A 22,128-nucleotide genomic window follows, 5' to 3' on the forward strand; every position below is an offset into this window, starting at 1 on the left:
GACTGTCGATTGCTGCCTCACTCGTCTGTCTCTCCCATAAGACTGTGCGTTCCCACAGGACGCAACCCTGCCATGTTGCTTGGCCCATATTGAGAGACGTTTCAACCTGTTGACTAAATGAATGGAAGAATGAATGACTAAACTCCCAGGAGACGCTCTGATAAACTCAGATTAAAGTGAAAATTATCAATAGGGTCAAGTGACACTACTCCAGAATATTAGCCTTCTATAAGCCTCTCACCGACCTGGTGAAAGGAATTAGGAAATTTTGAGCCCCAGGTGGTTGGCAGGGAGGGGACTTTGGGGAAATCCAGGGGCACATCAAGGGCAGAAGAACAAGGGGATCCCTCAGGCCCAGGATACAGGCGCTAAGTGGCACATTGTCTGCAGAGAATTTAAAAACAATAAGAAATCTGACCCAAGTCAGTTTACTTTTATTATCACCTTCACCAGCAATTTTAAATAATGTCATTGCTAAAGTATTCCTCCCCCACACGAAAATCTTTAGCTGGTCTAAGTTTTAAGCAACTGCTGCAGTTTATTGTTGAGTATTAACAATATGTGTAAGTGTCAAATGATCACATTTTTATAATTTTTCCTTGAATACACATTGTATTCTATACGGAATTTAATTTGGAGAAATTCCAATAACTGCCTCCCACACATGCAGACTCAGTTATGCATGTTCCTCTGGAGAGTAAGTTTTCCCAGTTAAGAATCACTTGTGCTTGCTTCGGCTGAAGTTCATGGCTGTAATCTCCATGGTTCTATATGTTCTTGCATTTAAACACGGGTTCTAAATAAACAATGATAGCAGAGTGATTGTAAAGACGGATTTGAATTTGAATCCTGTCACTCTAAGTGACCACTTGGAGGGATTTAGTGTGTGTGTTTAGTTTTTTCTTTCTTTTGAGGAAGATTGGCCCTGAGCTCACATCTGTGCCCATCTTCCTCTGCTTTATATGTGGCACGCCTGCCACGGCACGACTTGATAAGTGGTGCATACATCCACGCCCAGGATTCGAACCGGCGAACCCCAGGCCACTGAAGTGGAGCGCACAAACTTAACTGCTGTGCTGCAGGTCCAGCACGTGTGTTTAATACTTCAATTGTGAAACAGAGAGAGCTGTGAGGTATAATTTATGTCTTGGAGGTGCAAACTTTAATTCATACATGAAATATTTTAGTCACTTTTAATAATTTTTTCCCTTTTTTATTGAGATATAATTGACATATAACATCATATTAGTTTCAGGCATACAACATAATGATTCAATATATTTATATATTGTGAGAAGACATAATATATGTATTTTGTGAAATGGTAACACCTTTTAAAGTAAAATTTATTCGTTTTAATTCGTAATTGTTTTGAAACTAATGAGTGAATTCAGAAAAAAACAATGTCAGTGGTATGATTTCATAGTTGCCTAAATTATACTTTTTGTAGGTCTTTCCATTTTATTAATACTTGTTTACTCATTACTAGAAAATTATTTACATCAAATATTATTATAGCAAACTGCAACCAAATGATTGAACTTCAAACTGATGGGTAGATATAAAATCTATTGAATAGTTGTGCTTTTTTCCCCTTTTTGTACTGTAATATTTCTTCCCACCCCCCCCCCCAAAGCCACAGTGCATAGTTGTATATTCTAATTGTAAGTCCTTCTAATTCTTCTATGTGAGCCACCACCACAGCATGGCTACTGACAGACGGGTGGTGTGGTTCCTGCCTAGGAGCTGAACCCAGGCCAACAAAGCAGTGAGAGCGCCAAACTTTAACCACTAGACCATCAGGGCTGGCTCTGTAATATTTCTTTTAAGCTTCATTTTCTTTTCAATTTGATTGGCCTGAATATATAAACAAAGTTCAAGAAAAGAGAAATTTTACTGATTCGTTTCTGGACATTCTTCTTCTTTTAATTTCAGAATTGTTACTGAAAATAGTTTTTTTTGTTTTTTATTTTTGAGGAAGATTAGCCCTGAGCTAACATCTACCTCTAATCCTCCCCTTTTTGCTGAGGAAGACTGGCCCTGAGCTAACATCTGCACCCATCTTCCTCTATTTTATACGTGGGATGCCTGCCACAGCATTGCTTGATAAGCAGTGCATAGGTCCATACCTGGGATCTGAACCAGCAAACTCCAGGCAGCTGAAGTAGAGTGCGTGAACTTAACTGCCACACCACCGTGCGGGCCCCTGAAAATAATTTTGTTGTATAGAAAAGGTACTTGTTAAAATATGATCCCTCCAGATGTCCAATATGCCAGTAATGCCACTGAGGAAATCCAGGGCACTAAAATCATACCATATAAGCAGTGCCCCCACTCCAGACCAGCTCTGCCGCTACCAGTCACTCACGAGGCCTTCTCTTCTCCTTCATCTAGTCTTACTTTCCTCATATCATTTCTCACTATCTGAAGTTCCTCCCTTCCTCCTCCTCCTCCTCCTCCTTCTTTTCCTCCTTTCCCTCCTTCTCTCTCTCTCTCTCTCTGCCCTCTAACTGGAAAATGAGCTCAGGAGAAGAGTATTTATCTTTGAACTGTACACGGAAGGTGCTTAAAGAAGATTTATTGGATTAATTAATTAATTAATTAATTAAACAACCTACCCCTAAGGCAAATTTCTATTCCAGCCTGGAAACACTGACCTTCTGTATGGTACTGGACATCGAGCCAAGGTGGGTGGGCCTTCCCCTGCAGGCTGGCAACGTTCCACAGTGCCACATCCATTAATTAAGTCGCTATTTTTGCTGGGTGCGAAGATAGCTCAAGTCACGTTGCTAAGGGCAACATACCTTTGCTTTTCCATCTTCATCTACTCCCCTCAAAAAACGTACAAAAAAATATCTTTTAAAAGGTTTAGATGTGAAAAGTCTCCAGAGGAAGAAAAATGCCCCAAACTATACTTTTATGTAATCCAATCACAATTACAAAGATCTCAGTTCACCAATTTGAACAATTTTTTTCGGCTAACACCTTAGCTGGTTTTAAAAGTATTTGCTTCTTAGTCAGTTTTGCATCTTATCACGGGGTTTTGGGGGGAAAAAAAGAATCTTGAAGACACGAGGACATAAAAAGATAGATTTCCAGGCACTGCAATTTGCAATCCAAGTTATTTGGGGCATAGCAAGGACCACAGGGTGCTTATCACAGCACTCTTAAGGTGAGGCTGCCAGTGGGACCCTAGGTTTGACGATCATCAGTGACTCACTCCCCCACATCCCTGCATTTAATCAACCTCCAATTCTTACAGATTATAGCTCCAAACTACAGTCATGAGCTGCATAATGATGTTTCGGTCAATGACGGACTGCACATATATGATGGTGGTCCCGTAAGATTAGTACCACATAGCCTAGGTATATAGTAGGCTATACCATCTAGGTTTGTGTAAGTACACTCTGTGATGTTCGCACAATGACAAAATTACCTAATGACATAGTTCTCAGAATGTATCGCCGTTGTTAAATGACACATGACAATTTCTCGATTCTAACCCTTCCTATCCGTTTATTAATCAACAGCCTTCTGGTTTGTCTGCCTTCACTCTTGTCCTAGTTCCCCAATTCCGCTCTTCCCAAGGCCAACAATCAGACCATGCTCCTCACTGCATAAATGCTCTGATAGCTCCTCTTTGCCTATAGAGGAAGGTTCAAGCTCCTTTTTTTGTTTTTGTCGAGGAAGATTAGCCATGAGCTAACATCTGCTGCCAATCCTCCTCTCTTTTTGCTGAGGAAGAGTGGCCCTGAGCTAACATCCGTGCCCATCTTCCTGCACTTTATATGTGGGATGCCTACCACAGTATGGCTTGCCAAGCAGTGCCATGTCCACACCCGGGATCGGAACCGGTGAACCCCGGGCCGCAGAAGCAAAACATGCACACTTAACTGGTGTGCCACTGGGCCATCCCCCAAGCTCCTTAACGAGCCATAAAAAGGCTCTCCAGGATATCTCCACCTATTTCTTGTCCATCTTCTTGCACTTAATGATCTGCTAAGCCCAGCTCTTGCAGTTCTCTGAATATGCCATCAGGCTTCTCCCTATGTCTGTGTACAGCTTGACTTTATGTTCACAACGCCCTTACCAAACCTCTACTCTGGCTGATACCTACTCACCTTTTAAGACTTGATTTAAGTGTCACTTCCTCCAGGAAGCTCCTTGGAAACACTCTTTCGCCCAGTCACAATTTGGTCCTTCCCTTCTATATTCCCAAAGAGCTCTCTATCATCTCTCTGTGTTGTCAAATTATAATTATGTGCATATGGATCCATTAACCTTATTAGACTGTGGAATTCCTGAGGTCAGAGACTGTATCTTTTTCATCTTTGTCTTAGGGCCTAGACTACTGTCTGGTACCTGGTGCCACTTAACGAGTACCCGTTGAGTGAATTAAGTAAATGAATATATGAATGACAAAATCATTTTTTCAACTTAAGTATGTATACTTAGAACAGTCTAAAAGTAAAATTAAGGTTCATTATACATTTGGAGAACTGCTTTTCTGTAAAATCAAAGTCATATGAACATGCAATCACCTGGTCATTCTGGGAAAAGTTTGCCTAACAGCCAGTCCAACCCTTCCTGGCCTGGCTTTCTCAAGTCCCAGGAAGGGACTCATTGCCCCAATTTGTGCAAGGAGGATGCTATTCTCCAGGGCAGCTTATTTATCACTTCTCACAGGCACTGAAATAATTTATCACTTGGTCTAGTTGCACCTCAGTTCAGAGCAGAAATAGAGACACAATGAGCTGGAGACAGGACGTGCTTGTTTTAGAATTTACTGAAATAGTAGTCTTAATCTGTAAGCTTCTAGGGACATCTAATTAGTTTCCTGAAGTTAAATCTGTGTTTCTGAGGAGAGGTTTTGCAACATATACCCATCCCATGTCATCCTGCAGGCCCATTAGCTGCCCATCCCCCAACTCTACACTTACTTGACTCTGACCCAGGCTCTCAGCAATAGGAACATATATTTTGATAAAGCTTCCCAGTTACTCCAGTATGACTTAGCCCCACCCTGCCAAACACAAACCACCTGGAGCTGATCAGATCCACCCTCCACTCATGAAGTGCTAGGGTCAGAGCAGCGATGGCAAACTTTTTCTAGGGCTGGACACTGCATTTTTCCTCTTATCACAGTTCAGCCCCGGCATTTCTGTAGCATTTCCCTAAGAGAACAGTAAGAATTAGGAAGAAGTAACATCTTGGGTCGTTGCAAAAGACATAATCAGAGGCTGGAAGACAATGTGACTTAGAGAATTCCAGAGAAATGAGTCCAGACTGGTCTTCTGAGATTGCACAACCCAAGTAGGGTTTTTCCTGGCCAAGACCATGCCAAGAATATGTGCTTGTAGTCACCCAGCCTGAGGCTGTGTGGTAATGGCATGCTTTTAACCCTTAATGAAGGTCCCCAAAGGCAGAGGGGAAAAAAATAACAGAGACTAATCCTAACAACTGCCACTTGTACTCTTTTAATAAAGTTGGGATTAGAAGAAGATTGTGCAACGCTGTGATAGAACAAGGCTATTGTAGGCCGGTATTGTCTTCATAACACTCCTACTGCCTCTAAATGTCCGGAAACTCAGCTAGCAAGATGTTGCAGGAATTTCCCAGACATCTTGTAAAAAAATTAAAAAACAAAGAAAGAAAAATACTTTTATTTGTTAGCCATTCATTTGTTTGACAAATATTTATTAAGTTCCTTCCATATGCCAAGCACCTGGCTAGATCACAAACTAAAGGACAGTGTTCCTTTCATTCACTAGTGTATTCCCAACACTTAGTACAGCACCTGGCATGTAGTAGGTGCTCAGTAGAAGGTCCAAATAAATTTAGATGAAGATCAATTTCCAGCATGACAGCATGAGGAGCTCTGCACATCCATTTTCTAGTGAAATTGGTGAAATTTATTTTTAAAAACAGCCATTTAAAGCCTCTGGAAATGGTCTGACAGGGAGGAAAACATTTCCTCTACCCACTGTGGGTTCTTCTGGCCGGAGAACGAATTAAATTCACATGAGACAGAATAACAGGAGAAAATTAAACAAAGCTTTATAACATGTATACATGAGAGAGGCTCAGGCAAGCTGAGCAACTCACCAAAACGGCCAAAGCCACCAACTTAAATATCATCTTCAGCTAAAGACAAAGGAGGATGTTGGGGGTGGGGGTAGGCAGTTACAGGAGGTTACCAGACAAGCACAGTAAACAGGAATAAGATTATTATGCAGATTTAAGTCCTTGCCTTTGGCATTGATTAAGAGTTTCTAGAGATAAGGCCATCCCCCCTTCTTCCTGGTACAGAGAGGGAGACACCTTTACAGATGGAGATTTCCTTTATAATGTAAATATCTCTTACAAAGGGTAAGTAAATTCTACTTTTCAGTTGCTTTCCTGTCTGCAGTTTATTAAAAGTAACCAGCCCCAAATAATCCTCATGCCAAAGAGACATATCTTGGGGTAGCCAATTCGAGGCCCCCACAGGTCCTAAGGGCATACAGTAAACGAAGAAACATCTATGCAAGAAAATCTATGAAAACACATTAAGAAAATGGAGTCTGTGGTACTTGAGCCAAGACCACCCCCTTCCTGCCTTCTCCCAGTTCAGTGACTCAGAGACTTCACTCCAGATGGGGGAAGCCAAGAACACAGGGCTTCCTCAACCTCAGCTCCCAGTTGGAGGGCTTTCCTCCTAGGAGGAGCAGGACATCAGTATTTCTCATCCTGCCTCAACTCCCTGTTGCTGAGGCTAAATTTGAGCAAGTACAGCAGAGAGATGAGGGCTTCCTCAAGCCCCCACTAGTAGAAGGAAGGTTTACCTTGGGTGCAGTACTGCTGAGAAAACTGGGACCCCCATCAGTTCTGGTCTGCTTTTTTTTAAAAAAAAGATTTTTATTTTTTTCCTTTTTCTCCCCAAAGCCCCCCAGTACACAGTTGTATATTTTTAGTTGTGCGTCCTTCTAGTTGTGGCATGTGGGACGCCACCTCAGCGTGGTTTGATGAGCAGTGCCATGTCCGCGCCCAGGATTTGAACTGATGAAACACTGGGCCGCCTGCAGCCCAGCACCCGAACTTAACCACTCAGCCACGGGGCCAGCCCCCTGGTCTGCTTATAATGCAGTGGTTCCATGTTAGGAGAGACGAGCTAGAAGACCTCAGGCTACTGCACCCCCCCCCCCTTCACCAAGTACTCCAGATCTCAAGTGGGAGGGTCACTCAGAGAAAGGCTGCCATTTTGCCTAGGGGGGAAGAAACAGGTCCTAAAACAGATAGCTCCTAATCCCTTCTCAAAGGAACTTTGCAGCAAATGAAGCAACAAAGGTAGGGAAGTTCAAGCCTAAGGGCACTCTCTCAAGAACACAGGATATTGTGGTGGGGGACAAGTGGGAGGAGGTTTGTGGATTTGATGAAGATAGAGGTCAAACTGTAAACTGGCTCATTTTCAGAAAAGAGCTGAGGAGGGAAATGGCTGGGCAGACTCCTCCTGGGGGAAGAACAAATACCAAACAGTGACCTCAGGAACTTTTCCTTCAAGGGCACCTGAATGTGATTGGATTTGTCTGTAGAGTAACTTATGCCTCTAGGGTATCGTGGAGAACAATAGAGAGATTAATCAGCTAGCAATAAAAGAATTTAACAGCTGGGAGTGTCCAGGGAAAGAGAAAACTAAAGCCCCACCCAACCCCTGTCATGGGGGGGGGGGGGGGAGGGTGTGGGCATCTTCAAAGCGTGTTTCCCTGAGGAGCAACTTCAGAGCCTTAACACTGTGTGTGTTGGGAGGGGTGGGTGAAGTTTCACTGAAAGAATCCAGCAAGTCCTTAAAAAGTGAAATAAACAAATAACAATAACACGCCCTGGGGCGGGGAGGAGGGGAGTACCCAGAGTTGCTACAATATGTCCAGTTTCTAACAAAAACTTACAAGACACGCAAAGAAACAGGAAAGTATGACCCAGATACTAGGCAGGCAACGGAAATAGTCTGTGAAAGCAAACAGATGGGAGAATTAACAGAAAAAGACTTCAAAGTAGCCATATCAATCTGTTCAAAGAACAAAAGGAAACTGTAATTAAAGAAGTAAAGAAAAGTATGATGATAATGTCACATTAAATACAGAATATCAATAAAGAGATAGACATCAAATAAATTCGTATATAAATGAATGAATGGGGGTAAGTGAAAGAATATAAACTTTTGGCAGCTGGCCTACCCCTAATATTTGCAGAGACTAGGATAAGATTAAAATGGAGGCCTGCCTTGCGTCTAAATGTTTAAAAATTGTAAATCAAAGTAACAAACTGTTAAATAATGTTTTATTCTCGCTCTTTGAAAAATGTACTTTCATAATGACTTAGATATTTGAGGTATAACTGTGAACAACCCAGCCCGTCGAATCCAAGCTCTATCTCCCAGCCTCCCCCCAAGAGCTGCTTTTGGCCACTGGAGGCACGTCTGCCCTCAGATCCAGGGAAGAGGCCTGTGCAAGCCCTGGAGGTGGGCTCAGAGCCATGGGAGCAGGAGTCTCTGGGTCTTGGGCACCCCAGTGCAGGGTCTCGATTAGAACAGCAGCTCTCAGTCTGGAGCAGACATCCGAATCACCAAGAGGCTGTGAAAACACTGATTGCTGGTCCGTCTCTCAGAGTTTTTGATTCAGTTGTTCTGAGTTAGATATGAGAATTTGCATTTCTAACAAATTCCTAGGTGATGGGGTGCTGCTGTTTTGGAAACCACATTCTGGTCCAGAAAGAAGGGCCACGGGCTCTGGGTGGGTATGGTTTCCTTGCTGTTTGGGGAGGGCTTAAGCTGGAGGAGAGCCAGAGCAGGGTCTTCTTAATTAAGCACAGGGCCCTCTTGCCCAGTGCTACTTGGCAGCAGCAGAGTGTATACCAGGCAGCCTGGGAAATTGCAGGGGATAATGCACAGTGGGGTGCCTGCACCTCTGAATGCAACCGTTCTTCAAGCCTGAAGTCCAATCATTTGATTCGGAGACACAAACTCCCTAGCAACAGACCAGCCACTTTACTCCAACCAAGTCCCAGTGCCAGGGGGCACAAGGATGCTCTCATTCCTTCTATTACCAGTCATGGGATGACACAGCAGCAGGGTCAGCTGAGGTTCCAGTGAGAACAGGATTACTTTGTCCACTCTGAGAAATGCTCACTAAATTCATCTGAGCACAAAACCTTTTTCTGGAGTATCATCTTTTAACATTACACACAAGTATTTTGGGAACAGCAGTACTGGCCTGTTTTAACAGGCGTTTCAACCACCTCCCTCATCAAACTATTAAAAGGGTAACCAAGGAATCAAATAAAAGATCTATTTTCTTACTTTCCCTAATCCAACTTAAGAATTGTCAAATGATTAAGCCATGAACAGCAGAAGAAAAGACTAAGAACAAAAGGACATGGTTAAATGACAGTGTCCACCACCTGCACCTGAAAAGACAGTGGGGTGGGTCTACAGGCATTCAAATAAACTACACCCTGGCTAATTGCGTTTCTGTCCAACAAACTGATTTTATGATAAAATCAACAGCTGTAGTCTTACTTTGCGCTGGGCACACCAAAGCAGTATAAGTTACTTTGTGAAAAAAAATAAAAGTCAGTGGCCAGCTGGGTGGCGTAGTGGTTAAGTTTGTCTGCTCCACTTTGGTGGCCCAGGGTTCACAGGTTTGGATCCCAGGCACGGACCTACACACCGCTCATCAAGCTGTGCTATGGCGATGCCCCACATATAAAAAATAGAGGAAGATTAGCTCAGGGACAATCTTCCTCAAGCAAAAATAAAGAAGAAGATAGGCAACAGATGTTAGCTCAGAGCCAATCATCCTCACCAAAAAAAAAAAAAAAAAATCATGCCTTCTTTCAGCAGGATTGGCGTGACCAGGTTCTGAAAACACCAGGTCATGCATGAGCTGCAAATAAGCCAGTCAGCATCAAGGTGCCCTCACCAGTCCCAGAAAAGACTTTCACATCTTGAACTTCTTTTCCTTCCATGTTCATCAGGAGGTCACCAGGAGCCTTCTTATTTTCCAGAGCAGGAGCCAGCACACTGAGGAAGGGACTTTCTCAAGGCCACAAAGTGTGTCCTCCTCTGATGCTCAGATGTCCATCTCTCTCAGGCCTCTGGGGAGCCATGTGGAAGAGATGTGTGCCAGAAGACGAAGGGTTAACATGCAGTTTAGCCTCTTGAAAAAAAGAAAACCCCTGAATTCGCTCAAGGACATCCTTTAAATTCCTCTCCTCCAGCACTTTGTTTGCAAGCCCATAAATAGCTCCTCTTCAAACACAGACTGAAAACCCAACCTAATAAAAGAGGTAAAACTGTTTCTGGGCTGAAGTGCTTATTGTATTTGCACAGGTCAGAGCCATAGTGTTCCCTCTGATCTCAGTTTAAATAAAAGGCAAAGACTTCGAGTGCAGCAGTCTCATTCTTGAAATTCCCATGAAATGGGGACGCTTCTCTTCACCCAGTGCCACCGCACGTTAAGTACCAGAAGGCTGCCTGTTCTTCCACGAGTACAGATTGAGATGCTCAGAGCCCCGGTCAGAACAACAGCGGAACAGTTGGGGGACACTTGAGCCAGGAATTAGACGAAGGATGCGTCTCCTGCTTTGTTGTTGGAACTGGCCCTAGATCACTCACAAACTGTGCTGGTGGAGGACGGCAGAGCAGAGGGATCTTCCTTCAGGTTGCTCTCCAAGAAGTGGGTAAAGGCTGTTTCTTCACGCCCAATTATTACTGGAAGAGCTGCTTCCCTCTCATCTCATTCAATTCTCTAATTCGACACATGAGAAACTCTCGACCCAGAGCTTTCAAGCAGTTTCCCTTAGGTAGGTAGATGGGTAGGTAGGTAGGAGGTGGATAGGGGGTGGGTAGGTAGGGAGGGAGGGAGGAGATAGATAGGGGGTAGGTAGGTAGCTAGGAGGTAGGAGGTAGATAGGAGGTAGGTAGGTAGGAGGTCAGTAGGTAGGAAATAGGTAGATAGATAGGAAGTAGGTAGGTAGGAGGTGCTTAAATAGGAAGTCGGTAGATAGGAGGTCAGTAGGTAGCAAATAGGTAGGTAGGTAGAATGGAAGTGGGTAGGTGGTACATAGGTAGGAGGGATGGAGAGAAGTAAGAGGTAGGTAGGTAGGAAGTAGGTGGGTATGTAGGTGGGAGTTGGGTAGGTGGGAGGAATATAGGAGTGGGTAGGTAGGTAGGAAGTAGGTAGGTAGGTAGGATGGAAGTGGGTAGGTGGTACATAGGTAGGAGGGAGGGAGGCAGGTAGGAGGGAGGTGGGCACTCTGCCAGGAACCAGGTCGCCTCGTCCAGCTGTAGCTAGACTTCTCTATAAGCACGTGAAGAGATCACTAAAGGATTTAGACAATTTGTGTACGGAAGCTTCTCAGTTCATTCTTAAAATAGCTATGTGGCTGTCTGAGGTGTTTGGCTAAATTGTGAGAAAGAATATCCTTGAGACTTTGGGCATAGCCCTAAAGAGGTGATTTGCGAGAATGTCTTGTATTATCCTCTCCTGTTTTTCTCAATGTTCTTTAAACTTTACATTTATAAAAAAGCAAAAGAAAGTGATGTTATGACTTTTTCCAGTAGTTTGCGTGAGTCGTCTCAGGTTCCCAGCTGCTTCGTCCTGGGCTCTGCTCATATGAGCCACGCCTCTTGCCCGTGACACAGCTAAAGTGACCCCGGACCATAACAAGGCACTGCCACTCGTGATAAAGAAACACAACTCGGTAGATACTGAAATAATTAAAAGAAAAACGAGGCTGGGTTACTGCCCTGAGGAAAAAAAATATCCCCTGATGTCTTGTCTTGTGGCAGCAGTAGACGCAGATGGTCTGTTAAAGACACAACCTTCTACAGAGGGGGAAGAGTCTCCTCCAGAAACACAGCTTCCATTATTCCGGGAGGGCATGTGAGGACACTGATGCTTGGCTCCTGGACCTCGCAGGGCAGAATCAGCCTGTTTGCCTGGTGCTGACATCCACTAGAGGGAGTCAGGGTCCTTGTGTGAATATGCACAGGCAGGAACTTCCAACAACTGCAGTCCCCTGAAATAAGAACAGATCTACGGAAGCTGGGAGAGGATGAAGGCATCACTTCTGCCTCAGACACATCTCTCTTTGGAGGACACTTAATTCGTGGATGCATCTCTCCCTCCAAAAACCATCATTGAAGGGCTACACGATGTCTGTCTAAAGAAGACAGTGAGAACACTGGACGTCAATGCACACAGAAGGGCCAGCCTTTCTCCCATTTTGGAATGAGGTATGGACAGTAGAAATGAGGAAGCCTGTGATCTTGATTTACTAGTTGAAAAGTGGTCAAATTTTACCTCACTCTCATCTTACCTAAGTGATAACCTAAGCACGGGTAACTAGTCAATAGCAGTTGCTCCATCTACCCCTGACTTCCACTGCACTCAAAGGTAGTTAGCCTTTTTAGCAAGCAAATGAAGCAAGAGCATCTTTTCCCTTCAAAACCATAACTCCTTCCTAGAACCAGTTCCTGCAATGTAGTGTTAGAGAGCCATTTCTTGGGGTCTTCAGGAATCCCCTATTAAAGCACCACAGATACGTGGGGAAAAAGTATGTTAAAATCAGAAAGAGACTAGATGCCTCGTATCAACAGGATAGTAGAATAAATTATGAAGCCACAGGATGTAATACGATAACTCCTTTAAAATCGTTCTTTAATAATAATTTTAATGACATGAGAAAGGATTACAAAATAGCGTTAAGTGAAAAATAGCATGTTGGAGATCTGATATACAAAATGATCTCAATTTTTTTACTTAAAAAAAAGCAAAAGCACCAAAATGCTAAGACCAGTATCTCTGAAAGGTAGAGTTACAGATGGGCTTGCATTTTAGGCCTTATTTTTTGTATTTTCCCCCAAAACCTGTTAAAATGAATATTTATTAATTTTATAATCAGAAAAAAAGTATCTGATGTATCATTACTTCTGAGAAAAGTGATCACTTCCTTTTTGTAATTGTCAAAAAGGGAGATTTAAACAGCTAACCAAGAATGAAGGATGGTTAATGGATCGCACGGCAGGAGAGGGGTGAAGAGTGAACGGAAGGGAAGGAAAGATTGAGAAAGTGGTGGTGGGAGGAAACTGAGGACTCATTTCGCCCACCTCCCTGGTAGGAGGGCAGCACTGGGTCCAGCCAATCACTGTTCTCCAGGATCGAAAATCAGAAAAAAAAGAGAATTGCCCAATGAAAACAAGCCCTTTCAATAACAGACAAATTAATATATGGACTTTCAGATCTTTGCTTTGATTGATGGCTTTGGAAAGCAGAGAAAACAGAAAAAATTATTTACCATTTAAAGCTTTATTTTTATTCCATTTAGCTCAATTCACATTGATTATGAATGGCCCAGATAACATTTAACAAGTTCTAAGTGGTTTTCTGTACTTCATAGAATTCATTTGGCGATTTGCGGGTGTCGGTGCATGGGTGTGTTTTATATATAGAAACACATTTGCGCTATATACCATAGAGTGAATATATTCGGCACGGAAGAAAGGGAAGGTTACTTAGAAAAGTGATGTTAACAGGAAATTACTACCTGGATGAGGGGGCGTTGCAAGCATATGTTATATTTGAAAGAGAGCTTGGAAGTATCTCTTCCAGAAAGTCCTTCTTTGAGCTAATTTCTTTCCAAGACCTTTGCTCAGCTGTGGACGCTCCAGAGAGGCAGTGTCTGGGAGGAGAACGGTCTGGGAAGAAAGAGGAAGAAAACTAGAATGGCTGACTAAGACAATCTGGAAACACGTGAATACACACATGGGATTCTGCTATTGAGCTACAGATGTCTAAACAACAACTGTACCAGCTACCTTAACAGTCGCATTGTGTCTCACCTGGAGAAAGGCTCTACGGAATGAGAAAAGGTTGCTAGTGTCTGAAATAAGGTGAATGGGGAAAGGAAGATCATGAAAATTTGGGGAATAAATAAAGGATTTATCAACGGACAGACTTGTGAAGCTAAAGAGATTAAGTAGTCAAAGATTATAAGTAATGAGCAAAACAACACAGAGAAAGTTGTAGAAGTAAGACAAAGCTCTATCATCTGTTTCAGAAGGCCTGGTAAGAACTCAGTGCCATCCAGTGATGAATTCTGAAATCATTCTTCCTGTTGTCCTCGCATGGCCTTCAAGCCACAGCCCACTCTGCGGGGGAAACGGAAACCATGAAATTGATCACATCGCCACCTAGACTAATCTCTAGACTTTGAACTTGTAAACACTCCTATGTTGCTCTCCAACTTTCCTGTCTCTCTGTAGTGGATCTTGTTTATCTGCCTGGACTTAAAATTGTAAATGATTAACTGGTAGAAATAATGTCGAATCCTTTTGGCAGTTTCCCCAAACAGATACTTTCCCTTGACAGCCAATCTTGTGCTGCTTTTTCAGAGAAATTTTCTTTCAGATTGTAAGATTGGTCCCTCTGGAAAGTGCATTTTTATTTTATTTATTTATTTCTTCAGCTCAAAGAAGCGCTGTGTTGTTGTTTCAGGGGAGCAAATAACAGCCTAGTCATAGGGCCTCCGTGCAATGATCACAGTCTCCCTTGGAGCCTGACTGAGGAACCAGCGTGCAGCCAAGGCAAAGAGAAAGCCATGAGAAGGTGCTTTCCCTGGGAGAAGAAAAAAGACGACATTTCAGTCGCCGTGAGAGGGAAAAAGACAGCTCTCCTTCACAGGCCTGGCAACCCCACGGAACTGAAGCTATAGATCACGGTAGAGCGAACAGGAACAGTAGGAGAGGTTCTCTGAGAAGAGATCTCAGCATTTTTGTAAACATCTGACAAGAATCAGAGACCCAGATCGATGGCATTAAGCCATTTTGTGTGTCAGTAATTAGACAGCAGGAACAACCTCTTCCCAGCAACGCCTAGATTACAAGTGTTCATGACATCACACCTTCTCTCTGAAAGGATCTGCTCCCCCCTAAATGAAAAGGAGGAAACCAGGATTAGCTCCAAACAAAAAAATTAACATAAATTAGCTCAGGGAGAAAAACGTATTTAAATGAAGTCTTCAAAGGCCTGGAATTCTTTGAATAAGAGGTAAGGACTATAGCATAGAAAAACCCAGTGATGCCCAATTGTCTCAGCTCAGATTTCCCAGAAGCAGAGCCTGAAATGAGGATTCTTGCTCCAGTGACTTATTGGCTTGTGCTCTCAGGGCGGGAGAGTAGGGAAAGAGTAGGTCTGAGGGCGAAAGCTAAGCAAGAACTAGTCTTAGCTGGAGACCAGCTTCAGTGTGGCTCCCACTGGGACCCCCTGGAGCGCAAACTTCACTCAACTCCCACCTTGAGGTGAAGGGGCTGGCCTCTGCCCAATCATCATCTGCCAAGGTCTATGAGGGGAGGTAGGTGGGCTACACAAGAGTCTTAGGTTGGCTGGGGCAGGGTGAGTGGGGGATGCTCCAGAATGACAGCAGCCGTGAGCTGTTGGCAGCTATAGGATGGGTGCACTGGCTGGTAAAGAGGATGTGGGTGGGGCACCAATGGCATCCACTATCCTAAGTCAGTGTTAGAAGAGCAGCAGCAGGCCGTGACCTGATGCACAGAGCAGGACCTTGGCTGGCAAAGCAGTGGCTGAACACAATAGGAAGCTCCTGTGGATGTTCAATAAAAGCCATTCCCATCTGACCAGAATGAAAGTCCTTCCTTTTCGGAGGTGCAGAAGGTAAAGTTCAAGCAGTAGTAGGATTCTCAGATACTGAATCAGACAAATGTGGGCCAGATTCCTACTCCCTCTTCCAAGCTTCGTACAATGGTGCCAGGTACTCACTTTCCCTAAATCTCAGTTTTCTCATTTATAAATCAATTATAAATATAAATAAATTTATTATTAGAGATAATGATACTACCTTAGTTATGGGGTAAGTAATAAATAAAATCTTGTGTTTTAACAAGCTTAGCCCAGTACCTAGCACATAGTAAAGACTCTATAATTGGGAATTAATTATTATTAATTTGAAAGGCAGTTTTCCAATAATACATATTTGATGATAATTGTAAAATGATGTTACATCAATGGGAAACCCAGTAATTCGACCACCACCTAACGTAGCACGTCTGTGGTATTTTTCAGGTGACCAGTGCTTTCATATGTATGGTCTCCTTGACCTCTTTTTACAGGGGAAGAAACAAAGAATCAGAGAGCACATCCAGAAAAGCCTCTGGAACCACTCCCACAAGCTGAGGGTCTGCTGTGGGTCTCGCTTCCTTGGTGCTCACCAAGTTTCATCAACTCCTGGGGGGCAGATCTGTCAGCTTTCCCAAGGGATTGGGTGACATCCAAATGTCATGTTGGAAAGTACCACTTAGTAGTCTCTCTTTCCTGGAATGAAAGAATCTTTGAGTCAACATGGGAACATCACATATTCAACAGCTTCCCAAAGGCTTAAATGTTGATTTATCTGTGTTGCTGGCCAACCCAGGCTCCTTGCTGACTTAGCACATGGACTGGAGAGAATCATACCTTTTAGTCTGAAGATCAGGATCCATAATCTAAAGGAGCAAGAGGCAGCAGGAGACTCATCCCGAATATCCTCTGCTTAGTCTTCCAACTCAAAACTGGCCAACAGGACTGAACAAACCGAAAATGTGAACACACATTGCTTTGCAAGATGCCATTGATGTCACAGCACAGCCATTTGGAAAAAGTGAGATAGGCCCTAGTTTTCCCTTCAAATAAGTAGTTCCATAGCAAAAAATAAAAAAATAAAAATTAGCATTGTTTTTTTCTTTTTAAGACTACGTGACAGTAAACAACAATTTGGCTAAGTTTTTTTTCCTAACAGAATGTTTTTGAGTATCATGTAGTCATTCCTGTAGTCAAAGCACAAATTAGTCCACAGAGGTGACTAATTTTTTTAAAAGTTGCAACTTTCCTTGGTAATCTATTCCTAAGCTTTACAATTTTCTCTCCCAAGAATTTATTCCTCACGTTGGACCTGGACCATTTCTCTCACAACTGTCTCTTCTTTTGTCTTCAGGAAAAATAAAGAACATTATATTACTAAATACAATGGTGTAGTATACCTTTGCCTAAATGAAATATTGGTCTGTTCCCTCAAATTTCTCCCATGCAACTCAAATAATCATAAAATCCTAATTTCTTCATCTCCTTCTTATACGTTATTGTTTATACATAGGTGCTATCTGTTGTTTCCAAAGTTCTAAATAGTTCTGACACTTGCGATTCAGAATTGGTGCTGTCTTCTCAAGTTCTTGGTCAAAGATCTTCCCCCGAAAGCCTGATTGAGGGCCACCTGGGCAGCAGCCATCGACGTATCTGGGAGGCCCCAGTCTCCTCTGAGCATGGTGGTTAAGACTGTGGGAGTGGAGGCAGACCAATCTGTGTTTGAATTCCAGCTATGCCATTTACTGTTTGTTCATACTTGGGTAGTAATTAACAGCCCTGTGCTTAGGAAATGAGGCTAATAATTGTACCTATTTTGTAAAATTTTTATGAAGATGGAATGAGACAAAACCGTGAAATAATAGACACTTCGACAATCATGTTAGGGATTGTTAGAATAAACTTTAGTTCTTGTTATCATTATATATTCATTTGTCGTTTACCTGAGTTCTATTGGTGAATGAAACAATACCAGATTTTTATATTTCTTCCTCATTTTTAATTTTCCCTTTTGAATGTGTTAGTGTCAATGAATGTCATTGACATTCCTGGGCCAAAGATATATCTTGTCTCCTTGAGTCAAACAGAGAACCTTCTGACCAGGTCACACCTAGTCTGGAGTACACTAGCCATTTGAGCAGCACACTCAAGGTTTTAGGACATGTAGGAGAAAAAGTAGGTCTTCTCGGAAGTCATTCTTCTAATTGCCATGTCATTGATCTCTGGCCCAGGTTCTGAAAGAAATTAGTTCAGAGGGAAGTTCAGCAGAGAGCAAGTGTTATCTAGATTTGGAAAAATAGGGTCCCCCAACATGATGGTTGGTAGAAATCTTAGAGACCACCCCGACCTGACACATAAATTCTCTTTACAGTGTCCTTGAAAAGTAATCATTCAGTTTAATCAACTATAGGCAGCTTGACTTGGTAGAAAGTTCTTTCAAATTTGGAGCTAAAATATGATCCACTATGGTGACGTCTACTCATTGGTTCTCACTTTGCCCTTAACATCCTTACGTCCCTGAAAGGGAGTGAAATCTCTTCCAAAGTCAAATCCTTCCTATTGAAGACGTCCATCTGGTCCCTGCTGTACCCTCCTCACCATCCTTCAGATCTTCATTTTTCTCAAAGTAAATGTCCCCAATTTTTTCACTAAAATTAAAAAAATTACCTTACGCTTAGTGAGAAGTGTGGGTATCATTGTAAGTAAAGAAAGAGTTATTAAAAATCTGATTATATATATGGGGCTGGCCCCGTGGCCGAGTGGTTAAGTTCGCGCGCTCCGCAGCAGGCAGCCCAGTGTTTCGTTGGTTCAAATCCTGGGCGCGGACATGGCACTGCTCATCAGACCACGCTGAGGCAGCGTCCCACATACCACAACTAGAAGGACCCACAACGAAGAATACACAACTATGTACCGGGGGCTTTGGGGAGAAAAAGAAAATAATAAAAATATTTAAAAAAAAAAATCTGATTATATACATGTACATAAACACACACATATTTTAACCCCATCCCAGCCACCATTTTGTAGCTGAGAACCTATAGTGGTTTTGCCCATATTCCTTTTGCTTTCTTACTTGGCAAGACTGAAAAAGAACTCAGATATTTGGGGCCAAAAAAATACAACAAGGTGCACTGAATATTGCCATTCTATGAGTAACTTCATATGCATTGTGTCTCTTATGGAACAGTAGCTTGCTTGGGTATGCCCAGAGTTCCCAGAATCAGTGGAGGCCATCCTGCCATTTTCAAAGATTCCCTATTCCAACCTCCTTCCTCCCAAAACTTTTTAAAGCATATAACCACATAGGTAACTTCAGAGGCCATTATGGTTTTCTACAATTACAGAAATATTTTAGCTTGTACCTTCCTTAGCTTGACAAACGCTTCCTGTTTATGGGGGGAAACTATTGCATGGAAAGAAATTACTGAGGTTTCAACTTTAAGTGTTATGGCACTACATCAAGATAGATAAACATACTTAAGGAACAATTAAAAGTAAAGAGAATAATTCTCTAGCCAGAGAGGACATTGGTAGTAGGGCACAAAGAACCACCACAGAGTAGAGTGTTTCTCAGTAGTGGGAAGAGATTCTTATTGAGCATTCAATTTAAGATATTTTTGAGGAACAGTAAGTAAACTGGGAGGTCCTGGATGGCATGTATGATCACTATCCTAGTGTCCCAAATGGGCAGAGCATGTAACTCATACCCTATAGAGTGGTGTTCAAACAGAGCTGTTTCATTTTGGATATGTCTCTGCTTAAAGATACACTGATAGGTTTTCCCCCAAGATGCTGCATTGTGTAGAGTATCGTCTTAAGGCTCAAGGCTATTTTGACTTCTGTATTTAGGAGAAGTGGTTAGTAATTCAGGTACTTGACTTTCTCATGGCTGTCAATATTTCCGAATTCTCACAGGATTGCTTAATCTAAGAAAATTTTAGCTTCTTGAGCATTACCTCCAGGGGAGTTGTTATAAATTCAAAGACAGCATTATTCCTCATATAGAATTATAGGAGTTTAAGGTAAATTTTAAGCCAGACTTTGGCTATTGGGATTCTCCTCTTCCTCCTTCTTCATAAATAAAGAATCTTTTAAACAAGAAATGAAATTGGAAATCTATCCAATGCCAAAAAGGCAAGAATTGATCAAATACAGTTGTGGGTTTGTTTTTTTAAAGTCCATGCTATTTTGCTGGTTAAAGATATTGTGAGCCTGATGTTTCCTTTGGATTCCTTAAAATTATTCCATGAAAAATATCATAATAACACACAGTTGTGAGTGAGGCACCCTTATGAGCCATTTCACTGTCCAGCTGTTGAGATGTTTCACTTCATTTAATTCCCTCTATTCTTGACATGACATATTAGAACAGAAAATATAAATGGAATCTCAATATAATGAGATGGAGAATGTTATTATCTTATCAAGTTTATACAACATGAAATCTTTTAAGAAACTTAGTGAAGTTTATCGTGAGTCTGTCCTGAGCACCATAGGGTGCATATTTTCAAACAATGCAATAGCTGCAGAAACTCTGTGATGGCTTATTTTGTCTGTGGTGTGAAGCCTCTTCGTTATTTACAGGCTTTTGCCAGGAATTTTCGTCCTCCTAATGTGATCCACAAGGTGCGACCAGTCACCACATTCATCATAAAGAACGACAGCATACTTATATTTTGTTAAAGCCAAGGAAAATCCTTAGGGATGAGTGTCAATAAACCCTATCTACATGACCACAAGTGGAGCCAAGATATAGGCAAAGTTCTGTTCATCTGACCAAAACAGGAAGCCAAACCGGATAATCCTCAAATTACCAAGCCTCTTTTACTGAAAATGCCGCATCTCAGCTGCTTATTTTGGTCTTCATTCTACTAGGTGCTGAAAAGAGCTACCTTAGTCCTAAGGCATAGCTTTCATTCTATCCTAGACACTTGCCCAATTGATGCCGAGAAAAATGCAGAAATTAATGAAGAAGAAATGCTCACAGGATGCAAATACTTGGAGTGATCTGGTTCTTTCCTAATGTAATATGAATCTCCCTGCTTTTCCTAAGAAGCCTCAGAAAAGATTGCCAAGTGTTTAATCCAGTGTTGCCGACTAATGAAAATGACAAGATCGTTCTTGATGAGTAGATTGGATCTATTTCTTAGGTACTCATAAAACGTCTGCTTAGCGGAAAGCCCCTCCTGTGTTCCTCAGTGAGTAGAAAGACTGGCCCCAGACGCGGCAACACGGGAATTTCCTGGTGACAGGAAGTTTGTTCACAGGTACAGCTTGAGCATAGTTCCCATTCAATTAATTGGTTGCTGCAAATAGGAAAAAGTAACTTGGGCATTGGATTAATTTTGGGTTTGACTATTATCTGGAGATTTAAAAAAATTTTCAGTATTCAATGACACTGTGAATTTAAAGGTTTAATTCAGGTCAAACTTTATCTGATTTTTGGTTTTAGAGCCATTTTTGGTTTAAAGTCATTCTGGTTTTAAAACCAAAATAGTCTCCTCAGCAATCCCTCTGCTTTCAGTAAATGGACCTAAAACCCACCAGTTTGATATGAATAATTTACAACTCTACCTCCATTTCCCTATAGACCAACAGAAGTCTCACAGAATATATCATCTTATCAGTGAGTACATATATATATGTAATTGATCAAATACATATATATATGTAATTGATCAAAAAGAGATACAGATCATTTGAAAACTAAAAAGTGTACTTAGGAGAAGAGTTAAGGATACTACAATACAGAATCAATATTCAATAAAAACTAAATATTCATTTGAGAATGTTTCACAAAACTTTATTTCTCACATGGAATTGTCATTGAATGTCACAGAGTATTAGATAGCACCTTTCAGGCAAATCTCTTATCCTGTGGGAAAATCCAATTTACCATATTACCAATCTCTGCTGAAATAATTTCAGAGAAGGAAATACCACTGAGGCAGCTCATTCCATTTTTTGACCAGTCTCAGTAGTGCTTCCGTATATTGAACTGAATTCTATCTGTAATTTCCAAATCAAACTTGGTTTACTGCTCTTTCACGTGACTACCATTTGACCATTGGCTAGTCATTCTCAAAGCCCCTTTCTAGGTAATTAGGAACTAATTGCTAATTGGCTCATGCGTTTCTTCATTCATTTATTAAACATCTGTAGAGTATTATATGTAAGCACTGGGGACATTGGAAAAAAACAAGGCATGGTTCCTGCCCCTATGGAGCTAATGGATTTTAAGTGTAAACACACAAAAAGAAATTTGCTACCGAGTATGGTATGTACTTCCCTAGAATTTGGCCAGACTTTGCGAGAGCCTAGAGCAGGAACTCATTGTCCAGCTTTGATTTGGAGGTGGGACGGTGACCAGAAGAAACCCGCTAGAAAAGAAGACACTTGAGGTAAGTTTTGATGATCAACTTAGAGTTAGATAGGTGACTAATAATAAAAA

General features: G+C 41.9%; 1 long non-coding RNA gene across 1 annotated transcript; it reads left to right on the top strand.

Annotated features, from left to right (window-relative positions):
* Window positions 1–10,523: 10,523 nt before the first annotated feature.
* Window positions 10,524–17,061, top strand: LOC138921338 (uncharacterized). Its single transcript, XR_011433848.1, has 3 exons — window positions 10,524–10,715; window positions 11,600–12,277; window positions 16,169–17,061. It is a non-coding gene; the product is annotated as an uncharacterized lncRNA (long non-coding RNA).
* Window positions 17,062–22,128: the final 5,067 nt, after the last annotated feature.

Source organism: Equus caballus, chromosome 29, assembly GCF_041296265.1.
Source record: "Equus caballus isolate H_3958 breed thoroughbred chromosome 29, TB-T2T, whole genome shotgun sequence".
NCBI lineage: Eukaryota > Metazoa > Chordata > Mammalia > Perissodactyla > Equidae > Equus > Equus caballus.